This window comes from Chanodichthys erythropterus, chromosome 6 (assembly GCF_024489055.1).
Source record: "Chanodichthys erythropterus isolate Z2021 chromosome 6, ASM2448905v1, whole genome shotgun sequence".
NCBI lineage: Eukaryota > Metazoa > Chordata > Actinopteri > Cypriniformes > Xenocyprididae > Chanodichthys > Chanodichthys erythropterus.
Genome location: NC_090226.1, coordinates 18,799,180 through 18,816,412, shown reverse-complemented (window position 1 = coordinate 18,816,412; position 17,233 = coordinate 18,799,180). Strand labels below are relative to the sequence as shown.

General features: G+C 35.2%; 1 protein-coding gene across 1 annotated transcript in view; it reads right to left on the bottom strand.

Annotated features, from left to right (window-relative positions):
• tbl1xr1a (TBL1X/Y related 1a) overlaps positions 1-17,233 on the bottom strand; it is an 80,724-nt gene that overhangs the window by 39,980 nt on the left and 23,511 nt on the right. The window contains exon 2 of the mRNA XM_067388344.1: positions 394-450. The gene's annotated coding sequence lies outside the window, so the exon portion shown is untranslated. The remainder of the gene's footprint in view (positions 1-393; positions 451-17,233) is intronic.

Here is a 17,233-nt window from a genome sequence, read left to right as displayed (position 1 = left end):
CTACAGTATGAAAAAAAAATGGATATTAATTTTGAGATGCAAAAAAAAAAAAGAAAAAAGATTTGCTAATGACTACATTCAACAGTATTGTTAAATTATTGTTTTTAAAGAGAGTTTAAATGTTCTAAATGTTCTGTATATACTGTGTATCACTAACTGCTTTTTGAAGGTGCTGGATAGTATTTGGTACAAATACGCTGTGCTTAAAATGACTTTTACTCAAACAGTGCAGACATTTAGGTTATTTCTGACATGAAAAATAGGTGAATGAAGTTAACCTGATTGAATTACAGCTGTGTACTCGTCAATGTTCCTGAGACCACATGTACAGGACTCAAAGTGCCTTGATCTTGACCAAAAAGGAAAGAACAAAAGAGCTATTTCTTGGCTTACCATGTGATCAGGTCTTGCTCCAATGTGAACCCTTAGCAGCGGAGGAGTCTCTACAGTCTGGACATAAAGAAAACAAAGAATAAAACTATTACTTAGTGCCTTGTAAAAATAAGGGGTCAATAAATAAATCATGGTTGGATTGTAAACATGTCAAATTTGTTTCTATTCAATGTTCCCCCCCCCCCCAAATGCAGGAGATAAGACGCTGTTTTTAATTTCATGTGAAGATCGTAATGTTGAGTTAAGGTGACTGTAAGGTTTTTCAAAATTAAAACAGTTATTAAATTCTGTATCTCAGGTTACATCAGCCCATCAAAAACAATGCTGTCCAAAAAAAAAAAAAAAAAAAATCATTAAGCAAAGCACACACTACAACACTGAAGACTCACTCTCAGATGTCTTAGGCCACATTTACATTACATGGTTCAAGTAACCCAATTACAATTTTTTCCTCCTGTGTAGCACAGATCGGATATGACTCATGAATGTGTAAGCAGGAAAAAAGCATATGGATTCCTAGATCCCAGTTTCAGGCCTCATTCATATGTGGAAATAAATCAGAGGACAGATCAGATATTCCCATCAGTGCAAGTCTTACGTCACTGAAAACAGTGACGAATGACGTCAACTTAGGTGGGCACCAACAGTAGGTGCATTTACATGGAGCATTGTAATCAGTTTAAAATTCCAATCGCTATGAAAATGCTCCATATAAACACCTCAATCAGAACAAAAATGCCCAAACCGAATGAAATTGTAATCGGTTTGAGAGGGATGGGATAAACCTTTCTATAAACCAAACAAAATAAAAATTCTGCCATGTAAACACGTTAAACCGATTACTTTGCATCTATGTCAAGAGGCCAGGGGTCATCAGAATGCACAAAGGCAGCGGCAAAATCAAACTGGAGTAAAACGGAAAAAAAGAAAAAAAAAAACATTTATTAAATACACTGAAGGAACTCAGGGTATTATTACTATGGACCTTCATCCGCATGCTTCTGCTTTTTGTCGAAGATGGGGTAGTATTGAGATGTTCCTTAGAGATGCACAGCCACCAAACAGGTCAGCTTCCTGTACCATCTTTTCCTCAGCAGTAATATGCTACAAATTCACGCTGTTGCTTGATTAGGAGCAACACTTTAAATAAAAATAGCGCACATAAGAAATAATGGAACTCCATGTATGACAGGAATACAAGGCGGCAAACAGGACGTTAGCTAATGTGCGCATGTGCGTCATTCCGATTGAGAGTGCCGGCACATGTAAACACCATATCGGATTAGATAACGTCTCATGTAAACAGTCCACCAAATCTTTCAATTGGAATGATTTTAATCGGAATTAATCGGAAAAGTGTACATGTAAATGTGGCTAGTGATCACATGACTACAACCCTGCATTGAACAAAAAATGTGCAGCAGGACAACAAGAAACGAAGACCCTGTTTTCACTGTTTTCCTGCATTGAAAATATTTTGGCGGCCGCCTTAATTAATCTTTGTCCCACCAAAGATTTTTCTGATCATTTAATATGACAAAACCACTGTTCTGCAGTACCAGTATTCGCGGCTTTAAAACACTCCTGTGAGTTTTTGTGTAAGGGCTCTGTGAAGAGCATCAAAGGTTTCTATTTACAACACGTTTTTACAGTGTTAAGCTTTGTAGCCAATCACAAACATATTTGTTGAGCGCATGAACGCAATGGCCAATCAGATGTTTCAGTTAGTCAGAATCTGCTTGACACAGCTGAGTTTGTTCAGCTTGAGTTCTGCACGCTTGCAAATCCTTTCATTATATCTATAAATACAATGTCAATAAGATTCAATGCACAGTGTAGACCGCTTCATTGATTACAAGTGTGATTACAAGAGTGCAGCTTTGTGTATGTTGCATTGTAATTGACTCCAGTGATTATAATGGCAGCGATCTTTGCTCGCTTTCTGTATATGATATATATTTTTCATGCTACTGACTACATTTGCAAAATACGTTGCTGTGAAAGTACCAAGTAATCACAGTGAGAAAAAAAAGAAATTGTGTATAGATAATCATTCTATCATTGCATCGCAGCCCTCTGAATCATAATTGAATCGAAAAGTGAGGTGCCTAGAGATTCCCACCCCTACATTCAGCATCTTCAAACAGCACATCACATTCGGCTTTACTGCTCACTCTGGATGCTGTGGTACTCGCTACTGGGTGTCTGTTAGACGACAGCACTGAAGTAGCAGACTGAATGAAGCTGGTCATTCATGACTTCACACATACAGTAACTCGAATATAAAAACCTACTGAACAAGGTAAAATTCTGAATAGATGAAGGTGTTGCACACACAATATTACTACTCTTTGTACTCAAAATCTTTTCATTACGGAGCGAGGTTTACACGTGACTCAAAAAAAGTAATGTGCCCGGAATGCACACACAGATAATTCATGTTTTGCATATATATTTGTTCTATTTTTATCTTTGTTGCTTTATTGAAATAAAATAATGAAGTAAATAAAAAAAAATAAAAAAAGTAAAATCTGCACCATATATTCCAAAGAAACACTGTTTATATTGTGTATGTTCATGTAGCAATAACTATCACAAATGCATTGTTGATGAGATTTTTGTATTCTTTTTTGTATTGTTCAGCCACATGATATGTTGCATGTTGACACTTTTGTGATACAAATTTGTAGGTTTTTTTCCCCCTTTACATTATACCAGATGTAGCATTAAGAGGTCTACACTACACTCTTAATATATTTGAGAAAGATATTAAAATAAGCAAATCAGATACAGCTTGATGGCTGAAAATCACCTCCGAGTTAAAAAAAAAAAAAAAAAAAAAAAAAAAAAAAAAGGTAATTGTGACTTTGTTATTGTGACTTTATAATACATCTAAAATTTTAATTTTGCATCCAGTAGTCTACACACACAGACACACACACGGCACCAAAGAAAATGGGCCAAGCCCAAAATGGCTAAAAAGTAAGCTTTTAACTGTCTTAACCACAAATTATTGGTCAGGAAATTATCAAAATTTAAGCAAATGCACTACTCAAAAAGCCATTGCTGTCTCAAGTGTTTGGCAGAATATGCGAAGTTGCGTGTGGAGTGATGAGTCACAATGAAACACGAGTTGCATGGTTATGCTCCAGAGCGGTGTCTTCCAAAATCTGCTGAGAAATATAATAATAAATGCATCTCTACCACAGTGAAGCATGGAGGAAGTGGTGTCATTGTGTGGAGAGCCTTTTTAGCTGTTGGTATTGGTGAACTACTTCACTGCGAAAAGTCATTTAATCCGTTGGAGTACAGGAGAATATTGCAGAATGGCTTACTTCGCACAAATGCAAAGTTGTTCTCTAAAGAGGAATAATCAGATGTTATTTTTCAACAACACAATGCTCCTGTCCAAACTGCAAAGACAACCAAGAAGTGGCTTGAGAATAATTCCATCAGGCTCATGTTTTGGCCTGGTCAGAGTCCAGAGTTGAACCCTACAGTGAATATTTGGTCTCATACACACACACACGCACACACATATACACATATATACATATACATATATTATATATATATATATATATATATATATATATATATATATATATATATATATATATATATATATATATATATATATATATATATATATATATATATATATATATATATATATATATATACATACATATATACACACACACACACACACATACAAAGCTTTATGTGCATCAGTAAAAATGGCTGATAAGATATACACACACACACATATATATATATATATATATATATATATATATATATGTATGTGTGTGTATGTATGCAATGTTTCCCACAGGATTTTGTGAGACTGTGGTGGGTGGACATCGGTTCCTCTAGGGGGGTCCCCACCCCAGCTATAGATACGACAGAAAAAAATCGGCTATTAATAATCTTTCAGTGTGCAAAACCATGATAATATGAAACGCTTCAAAACAGCAGCAAAAAAACGCTAATACACATCCCGGGTGCAGAATGATGTGCTTGAAGCAATATCGAGTCAGAGCGCGCAGTTGTGCTGCGCATTGAAAAGTTCACGGTACAAAGAGAATAACTGTGTACATCTGACTGTATCTAACAGTTTATTAATCATATGTTTCTTTCATTTTTAAATTCCAGTTATTGTGCGTGTGACACGAATTCATAGTCCTTGTGTTGTGCGATGCGATCTAACAGACATCCTGTAGCCAGTATGATGACATAGTTCAGAAACAGCAATAAACTCCAGTAAGATAAAGTCATTTTATGCAAATCCACAGCTCTTTATCTACATATCAAGTATTATAATGGGAATATATCATATTGGAGAGTTTTACCGTGCTGACTGTCGTTACCGAACGCGACGCACTGTTTAAATGCTGAATGATTGACAGCTGTAGAGGAGGGAAGAGGAGTTTCTGACCATGAACTTATCGATGTACATTTCTTCTGTCCCTCACATGAAGCTATGGAATGGCTTCAGATGACTTTGAATATAGTGCACGAAAACTTAATTGGTGCTAATCTACTTACTTTGCTCTATGTCTCCCACTTTTGCCATATAAAAGAGCGCAATTATCAGACGGTAATTTATATATCGCGACAAACATAATTTCCGTTTCATTCTGAGACTGTGGCGGGACAAATTAGAATGTGGCGGGCCGCCACAGTCTAGTCAATGTATGGGAAACACTGATGTATGTGTATATCTTATCAGCCATTTTTACTGATGCACATAAAAGTTTGTGTGTACTTAAATGGAAAAGTTAAAGCTGACCTGCAAGTCCAAAACTGATTTTGTTGTTGTTGTTGTGAATATATAACCTTGAGATCATCTATGGCTCTTTAAAACAACTTCATGGCTGCACAGGAATGAGAGCAGCAAATTCTTTTGATTGATTTTTTTTTTTTTTTTTTAAACTGTCAAAAACCTTCATTCACAATTCACAGCTCTTATATATGTGAATTCTCAAGTCTATAGCCCAAAAGTATTTCTTTGTAAAAATGTTCATTGGTTTGCACACTTTTGAGTAATTGTGCTGTCAAATGTTTTGCTTGTTTTCGGTTTCATTCTCAGTGGTGAATTGTAAAGAGTAAAACACCTCTGGAAAACATAATCATTCAAAATACTACTACTACTACTAAACATGTGCAGTGCTACAAATGGAATATAAAACTCTTTATCCATTGGGTGAATTCTCAAATTAAACATTGTGAAACTTAAAATTTTAAACACATTTTCTCTTAGACGAACACAAGTGTCTTGGCAACATCAGAGCATTTTTTTTCATCCCCACCCTGTGGGATCTGGATTGATGAGAAACATATCTAAAAGGATTCCTTTATCAAAGTCTGTTGCTACTACCCATTTACAACCGCCTGGCTGATACATATGGCAGTGTCTCCATTTACTTTCTGGCCAGACTATCATTACAGCATATTTTTCCTGCACAGCAGCATTTCACCATGGAGATGCCCTTTCCTGAACCTTGACTCTCACCCTTTTAGCGGTCCAGAGTTGAGTCCGGTGAGAGTGGCGGTACAGAATGAGAGAAAGAGTTTAATTGGGTCATCTGAGACCGGCAGAAGAGACGTGTGGGACTGATGAAGGTCAGCGGAGGCAAAACACGATAAGGTTGCATGTGCTAAAAACTGCTTGTCGGAGGGAAAAAGAGTTGAGGAGGCGCAATGGTCAAGAGGCCGGACAGAAGTGAACAAAAGGCCACAAAAGAGAGCCGAGGACATAATTATTGCAACTAATTGGACACAACGTGTGAAATTATATATATCAAAGCATGTCTGCTGCAACAAGAATCTGCAAAAGACAGGTTTGGCTTGTATTTAAGAGTGTAAATGGCCGTGCCAAAAGTGTAAGTAAATAATATAATAATATATATATATATATATATATATATATATTAGTGTTGTCACGGTACCAAAATTCCAGTAGTCGGTACCGACACCATGAAAATATTACAGTTCTCGGTACCAATTTCGGTACCACAGCAAAATCTGTTGGAACTATTTTACTATTTTATATAGCCTATTTTAAAAACATTAAATGTGATTTGGAGTGTGTGTGTGTTTGTGTGTGTGTTTATATATAGGCTACCTCAATTAAATAAATTTTGAAATATAAAAATAACCTAAATTATAAGAAAGCGAAATATTATTTCAAAAAGCATTAGTTTTTTTTTTTTTATTTCCACACAAAGATGCGTCATATAGCCATAGTCCCGTTATTATAGTCTTTGATATAACCTACCGTTCTGCGCTTTGAGAGGGATAGGGACACGAGCAGGAAAGAGACCATTTCTCTTTAATAATATCTTCATGTTATCTCCTAATGTTACAAGCAACTGACACTTGAGTTTTATTTTCAGACAATCAGGCTATGTTTGATTTTGCACTGCCAGAGAAAGCGAAAGTAAAAATCACCGGCGTGTGTGAATTGCGCTATACAAATAAACTTGACGCGCCTTATAACATCTAATAACAAGCGCAAACTGTGTTAAATAGAAATTGACGTGCAAGCAAAAATGTTTCTGTCCTACGGTGTTTCTTCTACTTTACCACAGTAAAGAATGCGAATAGCCTATAGGCCTAAATGTGAACGAAAGAAAGAAACGTTTAAATCCCCTGCGTGAGTGAAGATTTGGGAAAAGAAACAGATGTTCAGTGGAATAACTATAGAATATTGTTAAATTCTCTGCTAATCGGGTGACCAGAGCAAAACAGAATGCAATGCTTAATTTTATGGACTCACGTCTTTCTCTCATTCGGCATGAACCAAAATGTTTCCATGGCTGCGATGTCACATTTAATTTCTAACCTATTATTTCTTCTGTAAACACAGCTTTGTGCTTCACTCGTGTCATATTCACGTAAATACTGCCACAGTACTATCAGTGGGTACCGAATATACCCGGATTCTCGGTACTACCGGTACTACAGAAATGCTGGTATCGTCACATTTTCAAAATTTCAGTACTGACTTGGTACCGAAGTACCGGTACTTTTGACAACACTAATTATTATATATATATATATATATATATATATATATATATATATATATATATATATATATATATATATATATATATATATAAAAATTAGGTGTACATGTGTGAGTGAATTATGATACCTGAACAAACTAATGAACCTATGTATAACAACATCAGAATAAAGTTACACAACCGTACTCCTAAATAAAAACATTAGCATAAAAGCTTTAGGAATCTATGGCTTATAACCTAACTTTCAGAAGCCGAATCTGGCAGTTTACTGATTAAAGATTATTTATTTTCTGTGTTATACCAACACACAAATACTTGATTGGAAACACATGGCCTGTGTTCACACTCCATTTCACGTGCATGCTTGCAAAGATTTTGCACTGGGGAAATGCCAAACTATAACCAATCTCAAACAGATACCTTATTTACTGGGGAACTGAGCCATTGGGATTAGCCTGAGGAAGATGCTGGATCTTGCAGAGAGATAAGTCAAATCACATTTATGTTAAAGGAAGCCGCTCACAGAATATATCATTTTAGTTCCAGACCATGCACTGGTATTCATCAGGCGCAGTAAAGCAGGTGAAATAGAGCTGCCCTGGATATTTCGAGATGGAGAGATGCTGTGGATATATGTGTTATTCCACCTACAGGCTTAACAAAAGAGACAATCATGTCAGAATAATGGCTGTTAGCAGTGAATGAGCCGTGATGGTGCAGTGGCACTTGTGATACTCCACAATGGTACAAGGATTGTTATTATTTTCTTAAATAGATATGATGTCAAAAAAAAAAAAAAAAAAAAAAAAAAAGTCTTTCTTTCTGGGACACACTGTACTCCAACTAAATATCATGGTAAACTGCAGCAGATTTTCTTTAATTTTTATATCCATAATCATTTATCGTATAATAAACTTCCAAACTTATATAAAATGACAATATATATTACTTAGTTATAATTACAAACTATATAACTTACAAACTTATACTGAGCAAAACATCTTCTACAGCTCGACTGAATGATCAGCTACATAATAGGGAAGGGTCAGGCTGGTTGATTAGCTGACCTGTAACTAGTTGATTAGACGTGTCAACTAGTTTACCATGGATCAACTAAACCTGCTGCTGGAGGACCACCTTCCTATAGTTAAGCTTTACCTTGCTTCAACACTCTAGTCTGAAAAGTTTCTAGTAATAGTGAAGACCTTGATTAGCCAGTTCAAGAGTGTTAAATTAGGAAACTTTGGCGTCCTTCCAAAAGCAGAATTGAAAACCCTTGATCTAGACTTCAAGCTCTTTTTTTTTTTTTGCTTTAGCTGTAGCATTTTTATGTGATTGAAACTTTTAAGGTGACAAAATAAAAGACAACTTCTTGGAGAGACTTTTTAGCTTAGCATCTGTCCAATAAGTTGCGTCTCTAAATCAATCCCATTTAAAGCACCACCAGGCATGTGATCAGCTAAAAACACCTTTTAACCCTGGCTAACATGCTAAGGGTGCCCCGTGAACTTGTGCAGCGCTGTCAGATGTAGTCCATCCATGAAATACAGTTTCACGAAAGTTGTCCTAAGAACTAAGCTGTCCTAAGAAGAAGGTGTTAGAACTTTGATGAAAGTTTTTGATCCAATTCAAATGTTGACTACTGTAAATGTATTCGAAAACATAACATTTTGTAGTTTATTTAGTAATTGTTTAAGGCCATTGCACAATTTCAATCATATTACAGTAACCAGCATCCGTATAAATACGGACAAATCACATCCCTGTTAAATATTCATCAATTTCATTAACGTTTAAACAGAAATTTTGCAACCAACTAGTAAACAAGTCTAAACCTCCCATAAACATACTGTACATGCGATCCATTTGAAATATACTTAATTACTCTATGAACTGAATGCCGCTAAAAACAGGTCCGATACATGCAATGTGTTTGCCTTGCATTATGATCATTGTATATTAAAATGAATTGTTAAGCTACATTACCCATTGTAGACATATTTCCTCAAATCAACTGAATCAACAGGCAGCGCAGGACCAATCATTTCAAACCTACTAGCCTAGCAAATTTCCAGCAACTTAAGGTACTGCTGTTCGTTACCACTGCAACCACTTGTGTGTCCAGGTTTGAACATGCTTCTTGTATATGAAAAGTATCTCCACACATGACGGGCGGCAAAATCAAGAAAAGCTCGACGTGTACTGACAACTACATTATTTAAGCATATTCTCTTCATTAGGATGTTGAAATAGCAACTGTTCAAGGGTCAAGTAAGTTTTACTCATAATGTTTCTCCTTTAATCTGAAATAAAATTTCATACTGTATTGTCCCTCATAACTGGTAGTATAAGCTTATTTGTATAAATTTAAGTTTATTGTCATTTTAGTTTGACAGGACAGATGAAAACAGAAAAGTTGTGTAGGCTGTTAAAATACTCCCTCATCTTCTCGTATATATAATTTTAGTATTTACAACATTTTACAACACTTTGTTAATGAATGCTACAACATACTGTAGTGTGAACTGATAAACTGTAATAAATACTGTAGTATCCTTTAGTTTATACTGCAGTAAACTGTAGTGTATTGTAGTATAATATATCCTTTAGTTGAAGAAAACTTAGGACACTAAGGCTGCACGATTATGCAGAAAATCGTAATTGTCGATTATTCCCTTGAAATTGTCATTTCGATTATTAATTACGATTATCACAATTTACGTATTGAATAGCTTTATACCACTGTTTGAAGCAACTGCATATTTTTGTATAAAAATAAAATAAAAAAAATCTGAAAAATATTTTTTTTTATTGTTTTTCTATAGCATTAAACCTCAAATGTCAACTATATATTGGTTTGGTTTCTTCTTTAAATAATAATAATAAAAAGTCAACAAATGTATGGTATAATAATAGGGGTTTTTGCCACCGTTTTTTGCTCCCCAAGAACTAATGTTCCCCTAGGGAACGTGAAGTGATGTAAACTGCGCTTGTTGTTGTTACTTTTATTTTGACGCCGCTGAGAACAGTTCAGACATATCCTGAGCAGAGTGCTCACGTTCTCCGTCTTCATTAGTTCATGATTTGTTTAACAGTCCTGTCTAATACGTTATTAGAAAGAATTGTTATACAAAGAGAGTAGACAGTATATGAGACAGTATTGGCTTTTGCCGTGCCCGTGTGGTTGATGCCCAATGTCGCTAGCTTAGCAGAAACACATAATCATGTTTCGCTTGGTCTGCTCAAAGTCGCCCTGGATTTTCTCCTTAGCATACGGTTCAGAGGTCCATTAGTTAGTTCGTGGAGTAAATATATAGGCTGTGTACACAGCTTTTTAAAAATGGCGGGTGCTGGTGATTTGTGTGCGTTCAACATATCAGTGTACACCTACGTCACTGGTAGCTCTTTTTGTGCTGTGTTAGACCTTTTACATTCTGAAGTAGTCGTGATTCGCCTCTCACAACGTGACATGCTCATAACACACCTCTTAAACACAGAATAATCTAAGTGGATATTTTTCCATTGTGATGGCGCCTTTGAACGATTACGAAATCGTGGCATCCGTAATCGTAATCGCGATTAGAAATTTGATTAATTGTGCAACTCTACTCAGTACAGTACTGGGTAAAGTATTACCACAGCGACTATAGAATTACCACAACAAATTAATTCAAGTAGTTTACTATATGGTTCAAAAACACTATAGTATTTACTATAAATTACTATAGTATTTTGTCATGTTCATAAATAGCATATCTGCTTAGCAATCTGTCATCCCTGAACATGTGCATTGCAATAAATACAAAAAGCTGGGGGAAAAAAAATCATTCTTTACAATTTACCAGTCAAATTTGTAATTGGGACATGACAAAAAAGCAGGATTACCTTAATTCTGGGATGAGCGGAAGCATGCATTTCCTTGACTTTCTTTATATTGTATTTGTAGCTTGTTGTTGCAATTCCTTGTGAGACATGCAAGATTGGTGAGGTGGTTTCTCCATTTCCTCTTTTATAGTGTTCATGGTTGAGATTTTTTTTAGGATTTTCTAGACACTTTTAAGTCGTAAAGTGAGCAGGATATGTTAAAATGTAGCGCATGTATTCAGCAGGAATGTATTTAGGATATTAATCAGGCAGCTGTTCTCTCGGAGGGTGTGTAGAGCCAGATTTCCATTTTAAATCTGTGGTGAAAAATGGAACTGCAGCGCGCTCTCATAGAGAGCCATTGGGGCAGATTTCTGGCTGCCCTGCTCATTTTCACGTTAGGTCACATCACTGTATTATATACTGCCATGCGAGCCACAAATTAAAGCTTGGCTAGTTGAATAGTCTGACAGTCAATCTGTCAGACTGTCCATAAGATGCCAGAAAAGCTAGTCATTGAGAGAAATGACAGACTAATCGATCAAGGAAAAAAAAAAACGATTACCTGTAAAACTGAATCAAAACTTTGCCAATGTGACCACACCTTCACTTTAAAATAGGGATGCACCGATCCGCCTTTTTCGCTTCCGATACCTGGGTTTTAGTATTGGCCGATACCGATCAGATCTGATATTCAAGTAATAAGAAAAGTGCAAAATTACCTAATAAACTGTATGCCTCACTTGGGGCTGTGATGGTCGGCATGACAACCGCGCCACCGTGGTCGTGGAGTGTCACCGGCGGTATTGTTTGGTGTGTGTATAATACATAATCTCAAAGGTCGCGTTAACCAAAAATGTTCCGTCATTAATGGAATTTTTTTTAGCAGTGACGGAAAAAATCTGCAGCCTGTCCGTCATTTTAACAGATTATTGAGGCTGATGTAACTTGTAACTGTAATTCCCACCCCTGTCCAGTAGGTGGTGAGTGCGCTCCAGTGTGGCAAGTTCAGTCTCCAGAACAAAATGAAAATGATGTGCTTGATCACACACACCCAGTTTGTCCATTTTATTATATATTATATTATAATACTTATGCTTACATAATTAAGTTTCTAATCCATTTAGTTTTAAATAGTTCGTTTTATTTTTCTTGATGCTGACTATAAGTTTATGGTCAACAAATGGCTTTTCTGAGGTAAATACGTGACATTGTTTACAACACTGATTGAACTGACGTGATACAGATTTCGGTAAGCTATTGCAACTTTCAACATAAAACTTTTTCCATAATATAAATAAATGCATAGCCTAGGCCTATTTGTTTATCATATAAGTTTGTGAATAAATATGAAAATGTGGACGAAATCAGAAGCTATTAAATGTCTTATAATTAAAATATAAAAATAAAATGATGCAGCAACATATGATAGATAGGACACAACAACAACAAAAAAAAAATGCTTTTACAATCTTTCATTGTGCAAAAGTATATGAACGGTTCCCATACAGAGCGGCACAAAGCGCTTATGCACATCCCGTGTGCAGAATGATGCGCTTGAAGCATCATGGAGTCACTGCACTCTGCAGTGAAAAGTTCAAAGCACAAAGTGAAGATATATTGATGCGTATTGTATTACCGGTATATTGATTAAGTATAATAATAGAAACATTGATTCATCTTGGAGAGAGTTTCATTGTGTTGACTGTTGTAACTGAACTCGACACGCAGTCTGAATGCTGAATGGAGAATGACTGACAGCCGCAGCGGAGGGAGCCATTTACGTGAACTTTAATTTAATGACTTAAATATTCATCTGTACCTCAAATTACAGTGCACAGAAACTTTATGGTGCTTTTAAATGTTTTTGTGCCTTTTGTGGAGCTTAACAATAACACAATAGTACACGCACAGTATCGGATTTGGATCGGTCCCGTCCGGCCGATACCCGTTCCGGTAAAAATGGCAGTATCGGAGCAGATACCAATCTGAATATTGGATCGGTGCATCCCTACTACAAAACCAGAAATACAATTTCACAAATGTCAAAAATTTAAATCATGTGGATCCTTGAAAGATCTGACACCATGCTCTCTAGCATTTCAGCAAAATTATAATTCTTCTGTCATGATGCCACATGACTGATGATGTGATTGGCCCTTTTACTCTCAGACAACAGATACTGTTAACTCAGCTTAGTAAGACAAGGTTTCCCATTGCCTACACGGAGTGCAATTTACCCTATTATATAGCCTGGCCTTCTTTGTCCAAGCATTGGTCTAATGGACAAAAGTAATTAGGCTAAGTGACAGGGGTCCTTCTTCACAATTGTTAAATGCATATTATCTGCAAGTCCAAAACATAGTGGTCTAGACAACATGGCTATCCATCAGATAATGGTCTAGCCAAAATGAGAGATCTACTGAAAGAAATATCTTGACAGTCACAAAAAGAAATAAAAAAAGCTCAAACAAGAAGTAGACAGATAATATGCCATTTCTGTCTGTCTACACTGTGTGCCAGAGAATAATCTTCCTCTGTAATGTTTACTGATAAAACCCAGCATAATAAAAACACATGCAGATACCACATTACTGGGGATGTATCAGATGAAATCTCTGAGGAAAAGGCTGGGTTGCACATTAAGGGATTTCGACAAATTAGAGCCGTTTAAGCTATGTCTGAGCTTACTGGACTGAACCACTAGTTTTTAAATCCTTGAATAAAATGTTGAACCTTCAACCTACAACTGTTTCTCTCCACTTATGTTTTGTTGATAAGGTAATATCAATTACTTTCGTAACGTCAGCACCACAATATTATTTCAAGATAACGATACATATTACAGTTTAGTAATTGTTTTAAATAGGGTTTTTATATCAACATTTTTGATACATTTGAAATATAATTCTCATCACCAATTTCAATATCATAAACTAACACTAGCTCGACTAACACAACAAAAAAACAACAACTCAAGCTCACTGAAGACTAGCAAACAGTCAGTGATAAAATGAGAACAATTAAATGAATTACAAGGAAAAGGACAAAAACATACAACAGAACAAAGATGCAAATGAAATAGACCTAACTGAAAAAACTTCAAGCTCTAGAAATAAGAAAAAAACTACATAAATTGTAGAGTAATGAGTAGGGCTGGGTATTGCCACAATTTTCACAATTCAATTCGATTCAATATTGATTATTTTGAATGTAGTATTTCAGTTACAGTACATGGCAAATTTTCTAGAGGAAAAAAATCTCTCAACTAATGCTGTAAACTACACATGGGTGTCAGTTGGTACTACTATAATAATATTGAAGGTTAAATTAACATACACAATGGGGATGTGCAACAATTAATAGCGATTAATCGTTTGCAAAATAAAAGTATGTGTTTAATATGTGTGTGTTCTGTGTATAATAATTATGTATATATAAATACAGACACATACATGTTTATATTTAAGAAAAATGTTAGATTTAAACAGTATATAATATATATATATATATATATATATATATATATTTATTTATTTAAACATGCATATATTTCTTAAATATATACATGTATGTGTTTATTTATATATACATAATTATTATACACAGAACACACACATATATTATGTAAACACAGACTTTTATTTTGTAAATGATTAATTGTTGCACAGCCCTAATATACAAACACTTAAATTACACTCAATGATGTTTTTATTATAAATAAAGTTTAGAATTACATAATCATATTTCTACTCCAAAGAAATATTTTTTTTTATTTTTTTTTTCTTCTTTTTTTTTTAAAATAAACATTTAAATTGTGGCTGGCATAACTGATTTATTGAAACATGCATTAAATATTGAACATTTAAAATTATAATGAATATGTAATGGTGCATAGCTATATTTATCAGAATGCTTTCTAGTGTACACTTTTCTAGCTGACTAATGAGTTTATGGTCACTGAATATGTTTTTCTGAGGTAAATGTGACGTTATGTGACATTGTTTACAAGCTGTTTTATTGATGTCTTTCTGAGGTTGAAACACTGATTAAGCTATTACATGAGACATGATACGGATTTCACTAATTTGTACCGTTTATTTTAACATAGCTTCAGATGTTTAGTTATGTTTATTTCATGCTGTTACTGGTATTAAAGCGGAGGAGAGGATTTTCACATGCGCTCGTGCTGCTGCTTCTCTTTAGCGCCTCAGTTAAAGAGATCTGTCACATTAAACAGCGGCAAAACGGTATTTTTTTTTTTTTAATCTCATAATAAGATGGATGTCATTTGAAATTTGAGACTTTGCTTCATATCAAAAGTAACAAAGTACAAAGATTATTGCGATTTATTGGATGGGAGGCACTACATGTTCTGTTCATTCATCAACTGAAAACAGACTAGACTAATTGATTCTTGGGATTTAACAACCACTTACGAGGATACTCGCAAAGCATTTTGACACATAAATGTGTGTGTATTTGGCCGTTGAAGACGGCAAAAAGAACGTGGTTCAGTACTTGCATGCTGTATAAGCAGCTGCTTTATGTGTGTGCTTCAGAAAAAGCATATACAGAAATGTAGGGTTGTCACTAACGATTATTTTAGTACAGTAATCAGTCGATTATTTTGATTAATCATTGAATAATCAGATTATTTTTTTGTAGTACTAATAGTAGACCTAAGTGAAAAATAGACATTAAAATGCTTAAATGTGTGTATAAGAGCAATAAGGCAATAATAATTAGTTGTGAAGTATCAAAAGTAGGGATGTAATGATACACTTGTCACAATTCAATACAAATCAAGATACTGAACTCACAATACGATAATATCACAATATTTTAAGCCAAAATATAGAAGAGAGGGTTTTTTTATATTCTAATTATTTTTTTTGTTATCAGGAACCACAAATATTTACCCACTTCATTATTATACATTATATTCAAGATTATATATAGTTGTTTAATGTAGTAATGTCACTAAAACAGAGTAAACTTTAATTTTTTTCCCCTCACGCAGTAGTCGTGCTTTCAATGCAGGTATTTGTTGTATCTCTTACACTGACAAGCCACACACGCACAAAATCTCCCAGTTCTCGCTATGTCCCGCCTCACCCGCTATTAATGCATTATACATATAAGAACAAATCATCTAAAATGCTTTGAATAATCATACTACTAAAACTAAATGTGATATGGTGATTTAAATGATGTTTGAGCTTTCACGTTCCAGCAGCGCGTGCACTTCAGATGATCAATGCAATCAATCACAGTTCTATTTGCAAGAAAGCATGTCAAAATGACTATTCCAGTGTTTCCCATACATTAACTAGACTGTGGCGGCCCGCCACATTCTAATTTGTCCGGCCACAGTCTCAAAATGAAACGGAAATAAGGCTTGTCGCAATATTTATAATTGCGCTCTTTTATACGGCAAAAATGGGAGTCATAGAGCAAAAGAAATAGACTAGCACCAATTAAGTTTTCATGTACTATATTCAAAGTCATCTAAAGCCATTCCATAGCTTCATGTGAGGGACAGAAGAACATGTAGCGTTACATCGTTAAATTTAAGTTCACGGAAACTCATCTTCCCTCCGCTGCAGCTGTCAATCATTCTCTGTTCAGCACTCAAACAGCACGTCACGTTCGGTAACGACAGTCAGCACGGTAAAACTCTCCAATATGATATATTCCCATTATAACGATGTCATCATGCTGGCTACAGGGTGTCTGTTAGATCACACAACACAGGGACTATGAATTGGCGTCACACACACAATAATATACACAGATATACACAGGGATTCTCTTTGTGCCGTGAACTTTTCAATGCGCAGCGCAACTGCGCGCTGTGACTCCATATTGCTATAAGCATCATTCTGCACCCAGAATGCACATAAGTATTTGTGCTGCTGTTTTGAAGCTTTTTATAT